Source organism: Aptenodytes forsteri, unplaced genomic scaffold (genome assembly GCF_000699145.1).
Source record: "Aptenodytes forsteri isolate BGI_AS27 unplaced genomic scaffold, ASM69914v1 Scaffold47, whole genome shotgun sequence".
Lineage (NCBI taxonomy): Eukaryota > Metazoa > Chordata > Aves > Sphenisciformes > Spheniscidae > Aptenodytes > Aptenodytes forsteri.
In genome coordinates this window covers 399,950-412,855 of record NW_008794731.1, presented here as the reverse complement: position 1 = coordinate 412,855, position 12,906 = coordinate 399,950, and positions in this window count along the sequence as shown.

The following is a 12,906-nucleotide window of genomic DNA, read 5'->3' as shown; positions in this document are numbered from 1 at the left end:
CAAATGGGGGGGAACAGCTTGAAAACGTGACAGTTTATAATTTCTTCAACTTGGCCAGGGAATGTCACTAAAACAAGTTTCCCTGTACTTTATAATATGAGAGAGCACTCAGGCACGGAAATCATTGGCTACCATGGACTAAAATATCTCTTGTTTGTCCTCTCGGAAGAAGTGACCTTAAAAGACTTGTTCATCAATTCATCCCTAATATCACTGGGCCACTGCCAAAACAGCATTTAACCTGAAATCATGTCTTACATGTGACACCAGAGGGAAGATAAGCCAAACCATGTTTTTATGTTATGCTATAACTGTCTTTAACTTGAGAAATTAATTAAAAACCATGGAAGTCCACAGAAATGTCACAAGCATTTGCTTGCACACCCAGAGGGGTCAATGCCCGCATCCCGGTCCTGGCTGCACCTGGAACAGGTCACGTCGCCTTCCTCCCTTTATCTTGCTCTCCCCATCTCTACACTCGGGATGTGAAAGGCTTCTCTACCCTCTAGGGACAGTCCAAAAAACTTCAGACAAGGTCTTTGACTGTCAGCCAAAGAGCGTTGGCCAACAGGCACACCCTTTTGTTGCTATTGCCGTGCTTGTGTGCAAGAGCAGCTCTTTGGCATGGGACCGTGGCGTGGTAGGTGACTGGGATGCTCCCTGGGGCCAACCCCAGCCCGGTGGGAGAGGTTTGCTCTGGGGGCTGAGCACCTCCACGGTGGCAGGAGCCTCTCTCAGCCACCCACGTAACCCATTGCTCCCAGCAGGAATGACTCAACCAGCAAGACCCAAGTGACAGCATTTCTGTCCAATGGATGCAAACGAGATGCATTACTCATCCTGGGAGCAGGCGGTATTGGGGGATCGTGCCCTGAGGGCAGCAGTCACCTAGCAACTCCGAGAGGCTCTGCCTGTGCTTATCGGCTCTCCTGGCGTATCTTTCACAGCAGCGTTGTGTCCTTTCAAGTGAATGTTAGCAACCAAGTAAAAACACGAGAAGAATTAATAGCTTGGGTCCCGTTTTGGGGTGAATTTGTCTTTCTTCTTGGGCTTCATGGCTTGCTTGTGGGTTATTGCTAATAGCCAGGGTGATGCAGGGAGGAAGAGTGGGGTTTGGGCAGCATCGCTCCCTGCTTCCAATAGCCCACAGCAGGGAGCAGTCCTTAAGAAGGCAGAATTGCACAGGGAGGTACAGCCCTAAACCGGGACTGAGCCTGCCTTTGCAGAGTCAAAGCGACCCCGTGCAGAGTAACTTCAGGTTTGGTTAATCGTGTGTGTGCACCAGAGGGGTGCTGCAAGGACCATCAGCACAGCAGGGCTGAGGGAGAGGGGGAAGCGACCCCCGTGGCAAAGCCCAGGCTGGCCGGCACAGCCCTGGCCAAGGAGACAGAGGGCTTTATTCCAGTCGGTGGGCACGTGTCTCGGTCCCCAGAGAGCCATCGGGATGGCCGGGCAGGGCTATTCCGGCATGCGCCAGCACGCTCCAGCAGCTCATTTCTTTCAACGCACAAACACTGTCCTTGAGGTGTCAGAAAACAGATGGTGAGATGGAAAGCAAAGGCAAACACCTCGTTCCTCTGAACCTGCCTCACTCCAGGCAGCGGTTTCCCAGCTCTGATCCAAGTCCAAAGATCTCCTGACCCACCAGCCCCCTGAGCGTTTCAGCTGATCCTCTTGTCTACATGGGGCCCTCAGCATCTTTGGGAAGACAGAAAGGTGAAGATCCTGTTTCTTGACTTTGGAAGATGCTGTCTGCAGTGCTACTCTGGGCACTGTAAAGAAGGTACCTCTGGACACAGATCCTACGATACCCATGTGTTTGTAGCAGGGTTAAGTCAGGCACTGAGAACTTATCCAAGTGCCTTCTTGGATGGAGTACAGCCACTTGGGTAGACTATACCACTATTTTTTCTTTTTTTTTTTTAATTTTATTTTATTTTAAAAATGTTCCTTTCAATTGCATCACACCCTCACCCATAATTTTTACAGATTACCACATCCTAGAAAAAAAAGAAAAAGAAAAAGCTCAATTCTATTACAAATAGCCCAGCAAGAGGCTTTATGTCCTGAAAAGGCCAGTGCTGGACCTGAAGGAGGCACATGCCAAGCCCTCATCGCTGCCAAGCCCCCAGCAAAGCTCCCACCGTGGGGTAACGATCCCCCGGCCCTGCCAACTACCTGCTCCCACCACCACCTCAGCGTGCCTCCTCCGGTGGCTTAATCCAAACGCCATGCGAAACTATGTCAAACGCTTTGCAAAACGTCAGGCGTATTAGAGCTACCTAATAACCATGACTAAGCTAATGAATTCAGACTTCTTCTAAAGACCGATGTTTCATAAACCCATTAATTTTATTCCTAGCCTTTAATTCTTCATCGTTTGAATTCCCTTTCACCTATACCATTATTTTGTTCAGGATTACTAGCTTGTAGTTATCCGGGACATAATGACAGCCTTTTTAAAATATAAACTAGCCTTTTCGCAGCTTTTCTGTTGTTGATTAAAAATGAACATCTGCAGACCTCAATCTTCTGAGCCAGCTCTTCTGAGACTCTCAAATACAAGCTATATGGACACTGATTTCTAAGTGTACCCCCTGACAACACAGATATAATTTACTACCCTGCTGATTAGAGATGGAGTGGGAAAGATTTTATCTCCCATTAGGAAGATAAAGCACATCGTTTTGTCTTTCCAAATGCCACAAAGAAATACTGACCAGATATTATTGCGCTGATTGAACCATGTCATCCAGTGATGAACCCACCAGCTGGCACCATTTTTTTTCTGTTTAAAGATATTTAAAGTTTTTTGTCCTTACTCTTGATAGCCACAGATTTCAAGCTCTTTTAATAATTGTCCCTCATCAGCTGGCTAAGCTTCATAATTTCTGATACACATCGTTTGCTATCTAGTTCCTTTTTCAAACTACTGCTTTTTTCTTTTTTTAATAAGTGCTCTGACTTGGCTCCTGAATCTGGGAGATCCTCGAGGCAAAGCCAACATCTCTTTATGATGAAATCCAGGGGCTTGTCCACATGATGATCTCCACCTAAAAATTCTTAATATTCATTCACCCTTTTCTGCCCATGTTTCAGCTTCCAGACAATTCCAAGCACAATTTTCCCCAGCTCTGGAGAGTCAGCCGTTTGGAAGCTGCCGTAGGACCATATGGCCATAAACAATGATGATATTGATGAAAATGCCCTTTGTCAGCCCATATTGGATGTAATCAGGCTCTGATCACCAGTTCCTAGGCAACCACAAAATTTCTGTCCAGCATCCAGGTCCAGAATAGGCTTGGGGTTTGCCTGGTCAAAATACCTTTTGTATTAGAAAATTATTAGCTATCATTATGAGAAACCCTTACGGTGGTTTAATTACTGGCTGCACAGGACTTCCAGCAGAAGTCACCCTCCGTGCCCCCCACAATGACAGCGGTTTTCTTCCTGCAGATCATCAGCTGGAACAGCAGAGCCCGCCCCGCTCCACGATGCGGCATCCCCTTGGGCAAAGGACCCCTCTCCCACCTCCCTGGGGTTCGTTAGGTAACGCACTCATCCACGCTCATTCTTCACTCCTCCAGCGTGAAGAGATCTCACAGAGCTACGGGCAAAAGCACTCCCTGCTCCTGGAGATAGCAATCTCCCCTGCCAGGCAGTCGATTCCCAAATTTTCAGCTTCCCAGCATTTCCCATCACATTTCTGAGCAAGCAGTTATTTACAGGAGTTGGATCTCTCTGGGTTTCTGCACCTATCTGCCTGTCTTAAGCCACTTCTAATTTCCCCCCGGACAGAAATTAAATCTGAATAAGGAAATTCTTGATGGAAAATAACATTTTCTCTCCAAAGTATATATTATTTTTTCTTCAATTAATAAAAAAGTGAATTAGACTCTTCCTTTTCCACACTTTCTTGAGGTCCTAACCAGTCTGCAGATTGCAGGCAACCTAAAAGCAGCAAAGAAGTCTCAAAAGAGCATGAGGCAGCCCTTTGCAGCAAGAGCTGAAAGAGTCAACACATACAACCAACCTCTCAGCACGTTTCAAAGGACCTGCAAAGGACCTGAGTGTCAGCAGCCAACCATCAGGAGGGCAAAACTGAAACAGAGATCATGGGGAGAGTTTGTCACCTGAATCCGCTCTCAGATCCTAGCAGGGCCCCAGGAGAATGATGTCCCAAAATAGAAATGGTCCAGACACAGCGGTCAATTGAAAAACTGCACCACGGCTGCTGATAGCCACCGTGTCAAGTCTCCCTCATGACCTCTGTAGAGGGCATGTGGCCATCACAGCGCTGGTCATCAGCAGGCAGAGTCCACAGCCACCCACAACAACCAAACACCAAGCCAACCTCCCTCTCCCTCCATCCTCAAGTTCTCCTAGGCTCAGTTTTAGGGCAACCAGCCACACTGCAGTCTGAGCTCCCTCCTAACCTTCAGCACATCTAAGGGTCTCCTCAAATCTCCTGTCCTTCCTTCCGTGTCCTTCCTCCCATCCATCCTCCCATGTATCGGAGATCTCCCAGACTTGCTGGACTACGAGCACCATCCTCAATGAGCAACGCATTGGGAAGCTCGGCTCATGCTTGCCTCTCTCTGTTGTCCTCGTTTTGGGGGCAAGGGAAACTGTCCTCCGAGAACATTGCATACCACAGCTAGTGATACATCTGCTTTCAGAGCAACCGAGCCATTCTTTGGGCTGTGTGAAACCCAAAGTCTCTGCATGTCCAGGCGTTACCGCTGTCAGTGAATTGGTGATTCAACCCATATTTCCTTTGGAAAAGGGCTTTTTCAGCCCAGCAGGCAAAAAGCAAGACAAAGCATCTCTGTCAAAACCCCACTGAATCAAAACTCAGCTTTTGCTGTGGTATTCCGGGTAGGTGACAACTCCTGGAGTCCTTCTCACCCAAAACACCCAGTAGCTTTGTTTATTTATTAAAGGATTCGGCTCCAAAGGTGGGGATTTAAAGATTTTTCTGCAGCACCTCCGAGCACTTCCCGCCTGTTAGAGCCGCGTTTCCCCAGAGCAGCGCATCTGGAAGGTAGAAGCTAGTGTGCAATACCCCGAATTCAGCACAATGTTATTTATCTAAGCAGAGAGCAATAATAACACAGCAGAGATTTCATTTCCTTTCAGCACATAAGAACTCCACTGAGCGAAGGTGAGATTAAATAATACAATAGACAGAAAGAGAGCAAGGCAAAGGAAGGTTTTCAAGTCCTTTTCCTTTGCCAGGAGGTATGAAAACCTTACAGGAGCCTTCACATCTAAAGCTCCCTGGATATCTTCAGCCTCTTAATGAAGATGGCCCAAATACTCCCCATACAGACTCACCACCTGCCTTCCTAGGCGGCTCCAGCAGGACCCTTCTTCACAGCTAGCAGACTGGTTTGGGTTTTGCCACTCAGACCGTCGACCCAGCTCCTTCATTGTATTGCAGAATTGCTTTTTTTCTTTCCTACGTCAGGGAAAAGGAGCTGCTTATTTCTGGAGGACAATGAACAGCGTAAAGGAATCTACGTTCCTGATACTGTTCCCAGCAAAATGTAATGGGTGTGCTGGCATGGGCTTTGCAGACACAGCACAGGGCCCTGGGGCCTCGGTTCAATGAAGCACTTGGAGATGTGTTGGAGTCCATCCTTATCCAGGAAAAAAAAAATATATATAGGTGAGATTTAAGCATGTGCTTAAGCAAGTACATTCAAGCTTTGACAGATAGGGTGGGCACCTGAACCCACCCAGAGCTGACAAACTGTGAAGCAACTGATGCTCACAGAAGTGGAAGGAACACACAGGCAAGATGCACAGGAGGAGGAGTGACATCTTGGCACTTCACTGCAATCAAAAAGCTGGGTTTTGGCCGTGCCTCACGGTTTTACTTTCAGCCAATACAACATAAAATGCCATGCCTCCTGTGCAAGCTACTGCAAGAACCCATCAGTCTCATTTGAAGCCAAAATACTCCTTATCACCAAAGACTTCTTGAGATCTGAACGTGAGCCAAGGACTGCAATGAAATGTAGGACTTAATTATGTCTGACAAAAGCAAATCAATTAAAGGCTGTTTCACATCTGTGTCATTTGATCAGGGCTTCTGCTTTATCATCTCTTCTCTGCTCCCTTGCAGAAATTGAATATTTATGGCCAGGAATTAGGTCAAACCGAGGAATGAACAAATGTTTGCTGCTCTAGGCAGGAGACAAGGAAAAATTGAGACTGCTAAACATGAAGCAAAAAACACTTTAGTTCTCAAAATGGTCAGATAAAGCCTCCACCAGTAAAGAAGGAGCCTCAGCCAAGCACGTGCCATATCTGGGCAGCCTGACCTCCGCAGGAGCGGTGGGACTGGACCAGGAGATGCACAGAGTAAGGCTGTTCGATCCACAGAGCCATTGCCCATCTTTGGGTATTTTATTTCTCTGACATCCATTAGATTTGCTTTTAAAATAGATGTTAGAAATGCCCCTTTTAGAAGAGCTCAGGTACTCTGCAATTCACTGGGGTTTACGTGCCCAGCTTCAGACTTCAGGGATCTGCGCTTGAAGTGCTGGTTCGGGAAGCGATGCTCTTACGGCAAAGCTCTTCCCTGCTGTAGGGCTTGCGTGCAATAAAATCCCCTTGCTCCCATCCATCCATCCTTCCAGTCTCCTCCTGAGACCTTCTTTCACTTCAACATCCTTGACCCCCGTCGGCCACCCAAAGGAATAGGAAATTGCACAATTTAATAACTAGTTATTTACGAGGCAGGGCTACATGCTCCAAAACAACCAGACTTAGTTTGAACGTACAGGTAGGGTAAAACTTGTGTGCTCGGTGCAGCAGCACAGCCCCGACCGCCTGTGCTGTGTTGTGGGAATCAAGATCACATCTGCACGGCCCCGACAGCGTCGCTACACCTTCAAAACCCACCTGCTATTCCCTTGTGTTCAGCATCCAGTAAAGTAACCTGGATAAAATCCATAAAAGTAACTCCCAAGTTACTTTTAAAAACTCAGAGGCAAAAAGTGAAAAAACAACAGTTTTCTTTTTGATGACTGGTAGCAATTATTTCCCCATATACCTAAACGTAAGGTCTGAATTAAATTTGGCAGAATCCTTTTAAGTGAATTTATTGAAATGTAATATTTACCTATTACTCCTTGTACCATTCAGGGATTGTCTTTCTTACATACTTTCCCTTGACACTTTAATATTTATATCGATATTAAACTACTCGCACTGCTTTCAACGCATCTTCTGCCACCATTCAATCTTTAATAACTTGCCTGCAGCAAAATTGTTTCAAGTATACTTTTTAATCCTACAGCAAGGCCTTCAGTGCAAGGTACTGAAAGCTGACACTAATGGTTGAAGGTTTGGACCCAGAAATCCAGCAGGAAGGATTATCCTCCAAAGGATTATCAAGCTCCAAAGGAACTTGAAGACCCAACATAAATATGGATCAAACCCCAAATCACATTCCGCCTTCTGGCTTTTATCTTCTGTGAGGAGCCGACAGCACAAAACTTGTAGGTCACGCTGCTGCCAAAGCACTCTCCAAGCGCAGGGCTTTGCTTTGCAGCGTTTTGGAGGAAAAGGTGCTGAACCAGCTCAGGGATGCTGGTGGTTACCCCAAAGGAAAGGAGAGCAGCGTCTCGCAGACCCACGGCCCTCGCAGGACTTGTCACGCCAGGGATGTGCGGTGCCCACCACCCCTCACATCAACGGTCCGTTAAACTCACCTTCAAGAAAATAAATATCAAGATGTGTAAAGCAACATCCTCCCAGCAAGTGTCCCGAATACCCTGCCAACATCAGACGGGTATTTTCTGCATCGGTAGGGTTCGTAATGGACGGAAGGTGGTGGCCTTTTGAAGCCATCTCCTTGCTGAGGTTATTCTTTCGCATTACAAAAGGAAAAAGCAACCTAAACTTAAGAAAAAACTATCTTTGTAAATGAACCCCAAATGAAATTAGCACTTGATCCTTCCGGAGCCACCCACAAAGGCAGGAAAATAATCCATTATTCGCACGGCTTTAATTCCAACTTCTCTGGAGCTGAGGCCACCCCTTATTAATCACAAACGGTCTCTGCATTATACAACGGGCAAAGAGGTAAAAGCTTTGTTGACTGGTATTTATTCTGTCTTCCTTTTGAAACAGCGAACCCAAAGATAAACAGAAACCTTTTACTCCCCTCCAGCAACACCCCCAGCCGTGTCCTGAGGAGTTGGCCAGCCCGCAGCAGCCAGGCGCTGCACCGGAGGGGTACGTGCTCCAGGCACTCGGAGACGGACCACTTCAGAGCTGCCTCTCCACTCGGCACACATTTCTCACCACCTGCTTTAAAGCACATCCATTCTGTAATATTTTTAAACATTACATTTCTTTTCTCAGTAAATAGCTCAGCTCATTGCAGAAGAAAGAAAGAAACAAAGTGCTGGGGGGGTTAAATAGAAATGTCCTTGGCTGCTGCTGTGCTGGAGCCACCGGGGTAAATCAGCGCCTCTTCGCAGGCTGCACCGCGTGCTGGTAGATGGTGACCAACTGCCTGATTGCTGGGTTTAGCTTATATTTTTTATTATTATTTTAAGAGCTTTCCATTCCCATGCAGCTTTTCATTCCTGATGCTCCTGGAGGAAAGGGTCCCTCCGGGACACATCATCCCTGTGATTCCCACCTCCATCGAGGTCTCGCTGCCCCAAGGGGGGATTGCCAGCCCCTGGGGTGCCGGACTCCCACCGGCAGCTCCTGGGGACCTCCTCCGATACAGGGGGTGGAAACGGCACAGCAGGGCACGAACCACAACTGTGCCATTACTCACAGTACAAAAGGAACAGTACGGACCCATTTTGCAATGCTTTTTCTTTCCATGCAAGAACAGTCCAGCAAAGCCTTTTCAGACCTGCAATTTGAATACTGGCACAGCCAGACCAGACACGGACCAAGGTTTTAATCATGTTCAAGATAATTCAACACTAAAACAAGTCATCGAGAGAGATGGCATATTCATGAACATTTTATGCTTCTAAAACCAGATTGGATGTCTTACAAAACAAATACCCTAGTTCTACCAAAGTGAGTGAATTTTTCTGTTAGTAATGCCCAAGCCAGATCCACTCCCTTTCAGCACACGCCCCTGCAAGCCATAATCCAGGATTGGCACAGGGCTGGGAATAATCTCACCTGGAAATGTGGCAGTGAAGGCTTCAGAGTAGCAAACACTGCTTCAGCTTCCACAGCATCCCAAGCCTGGGAAATAATTTCTGCTGCAGAAGTCCCCAGGTATCTGTCTTTCCAGCTGGGCTTATGTTAGAGGGCTGTTCATGGGCCAAAAGCCATGAGAATAAATCAGACCCCCCTCTGCCAGCCAAACTGAAATGCTGAACTCTTCCCTCGACGTTGTGAGACTCATTAATACGATGGGCTGTCCATCACCTTCACGCTCCTGCCCCATCCCCTCTCCCTGCAGTCCTTGCATCAGGGAAATTTCAGTCGGAGCCTCGCAGAAGTGATCATCCTGCTGGAATAATTGTATCTGCATTAAGCTAACTCATCTCCTAAAGAGCCTGGCAAACATTAAGCAAAGGCAACGCGGCATGCTTCGTCACCCAAGTGCATCGGACAGGGCTCACACTAAACAAAAACCAGTGCTGACAGCATCGCTCTCTGTTTCACACGTGTTTCTCCCTCCATTTATTTTTTAAAGTGCCAAATGAAGCGGGATTTTATTTGCAGGCAGGAGCGTTTCTGACACCCTGCCAGTCAGAGCGAGCCAGGCTGCAGCCGGGGAGGCACAGAGACGCGAGCAGGCGGCAGCTCATTTTGAGGCCACAGGCCCTGGGGACAAGGGCAGCTCCCTGATCCGGCTCCGCGTCCCGCAGCACCGGCCTTCGGTGCCTGCTCAGTTGGCAGAGCTGCGCCGGCTGCACCACGGGACATCACGCTGCAGTGTTTGCACAGGTTAATGGTGCCGGCAGCCACAGAGGCTTCCCACGACCTGCTCCATGCACTCAATAAACTCCTTAACACATGGCGCAATGTCAGCCTCAGTTGAAATGAGAACCACAACCTCCAGCATATTAAATCCCTAAAAGTTTCACAAAAATAGGCATTTGGATAGAGGAGGAAGCCTCCGCTAGCATCCACCACCAAATGGAAGCTCAACCTTATTATTAGACACAAGGGAATTAATAAGGGAGAGAAATACTGCAAACACCCCTAGATGTGGCAGGCAGAGCTGAGACTCCCTGGCAGGTCCCATCTCCATGGGAGATGATGTCCCCTCTGCTCTGCTGTCCCCTGACAGACCCATTTTATATCCACCTTGCTCCTCCTTGAGGTTTTCTGCGAATGACCTACAGGAACAGCAGCAGCGGCTGATTAATGAGCTGATCCTACAGAGGAGCTGGTGAAACCAGCTATACCAGGAAGGAACTGGAAGGGGGAAGATAAAGGCAGAGGTGTTTTTGCTCCTTTCTCAAGTGTATATCAGCAATAAGGGGTGCCTACTTTATTTGAGCCAACAGTAAGTGAGCACTCATGAAATACAAGTAGGATGGTTGGTCCTTTTTTAGCTCAGAACTAGGTCTCTCTCATACCACTAGAAATCTTTCAAGGGAAGAAACCAATTCTTTTTTTCCTCTATTCATCTGTCTATTGTGGCATTTTCAACTCTTTGTAATTTACAGCTCTCTCCATCCCAGCAGGGTTGAAAATTAGCTCTGCCACCTTGTCCGTCCAAAAGCACCGTACAGCTGGCAGCAACACCAATTGCCCAATTTTCTTCAATAGTTAACTCCTCTGCCAAGAGGAACAAAACCATTTGTAGCCATGCTGCCTATGTATTGTATGACTTTATGTATTTTTCTGTCCTTGTCTTGCAGTTGGTTCCTAACTGGTGGTGCTGTCTTCTGCAAGAAGTGCTCCACAGCCTTGTGGTGACGCTGCGTGTGGGGGGCAGAAACATGGTGTGAAAAGGGTTAGGCTACGAAAAGGAAACATCCCCTCTGCGGAGAGGATTCCCTCCTCGAGGACCATCTGGGAGACCCCAAGATGAGCTGGGATCGTTGACCCCACAATGAGATACCTAGGAGAAGAAAATGGCAAGGAGGAATCAAATAACCATTGGTACCAGAGTGCTTCTATTTCGGGCCCCTTCCTGCTCCCAAAGCCATCAGACACCCCTCTGAAGCCAGAAGCATTGCACCCAGAAGGCTGTTATCAACTCGCATACAGTAAAGCCATTTCAGCTAATGAATCCCCTCTAGAATCTGAATTAGCATCTCTCAGTAATGACAAATCACTCCTGATTTCTGATTGCTTATAAATAACCTACCATGACCTCGGGAGCTTTTAGGCAAGACTCAGGAGTGATACAGCCCCACTGAGCTGCCAACTTCCCCTTCATCCCATGGGACTCGCCAGTCCCCGGACACAACCCAGCCGGGCTGGAGCTTTTCAGCCTTAGGAAAATCTGTTCAGCCTCTTATCTTGTTGCTGGCAAGAGAGAAAACAAGATCTTTCTTAATCCCCAGGAGGCTAGCGGAAATATTTATGGCACTACCTGATAATTAAACCGTTTGTGACTTATCCCAGCTTCCTCTTCCATACGTTTGACAGATCTTCATAGATTGACTAGTTAAATGGATGCAACAGATCTAGTCCCCTGGTACATTTACGTTGCGGCATCTCCCGGCCGCGCGGGCAGCAAAGGGCACCCAGCACCGCGCAGAACCGACCTCCGACACTGCTTCCTCCCTCTTCACAGAAAATCATGCTTCTTGTCTAAACCTTTTAATTCCTCTATCCTGCTACCCTAATCTAATTCCCTCACTCTTATTTAATTCTAAAAACTGCTTGCGGAAGTCTTTGTATGTAAAAAGTGAAGTTAGGTTCTCCTCTGTTCAGTGAGATCCTTCCCCATGCAAAAATAATTCACCCTTTTACATTTAAAGGTACTGAGGGGTGGATGCTGCCTCAAGAAGAGCTGGGTAGCAGGGAGATTACAAGGCTCTGCCATGTTGGGCTTCAGAAAAAGCATCTTCTAATGCTTTTATTTCCATTTAGTAGTCCCTGGCACTGCAACACAATCTGTCACCGAAAGGTACCAAATCGGCTCATCAGTGTGCATTAACGAGGCTCCACATCCCGCTGGGAGCCCCCGTTTCTAAACCATAACACAGGGCTGGGTCTTCTCAGGAGCCAGCAGCACTATCTCTGCTTTCCCATGTATCACTAGTGGGGTTTTTTTTAAGTAAACCAGTCTCTGCAACTGGATTTCTTCTGTTTTAGAAAAGGCAGTAAACAGTATCACAAAATCTAGCTCTGTAATTATGGAAACACTTGACTGTTAATCACGGCTTAATTGTTTTGTACCTTTTGTTAAGTCCTGAACTACTCAGACGGTGATAATTCTTGTCATTAGCGTATGAACCTTGGGGCAATATTATTCTAACATCTTAACATTTGCACTCTCTCGTTAAAGAATGCATCAAATATGCAGAACAGAAGCCAGGGTGGAAATGAAAGGCCTTGTTGAAATCGCAAATGTTCTAATCAGAGTTAATGATCTCCCTCCCACCGCAGTGGAGGACAACTTCAGAGCCAGCATTGGCACCACTTTTCACACGGGTGCTTATCCTAGAAGCATCTGTGCACCTTCTCCCCAAAAATATTGTATTCTCCATCCTCCAGCACCAGCCCATGGACAGGAGGGGGAAAAAGGGTCCCCCCACCACCAGCTGCAGCATCGAGGGAATATCACCACCCCATACCACACCAAAAGTAACAGCATTTCAATTACGCTGCCCCTGGATACGTCCAGACCAAGGTATAGCACTGGATTAGCACCGAGGCGTAGCAGGTGAGCTGGTACCCAGGACACGCAAGATGCCTCATGAGTTTCGAAAGCCATAGAGTCAA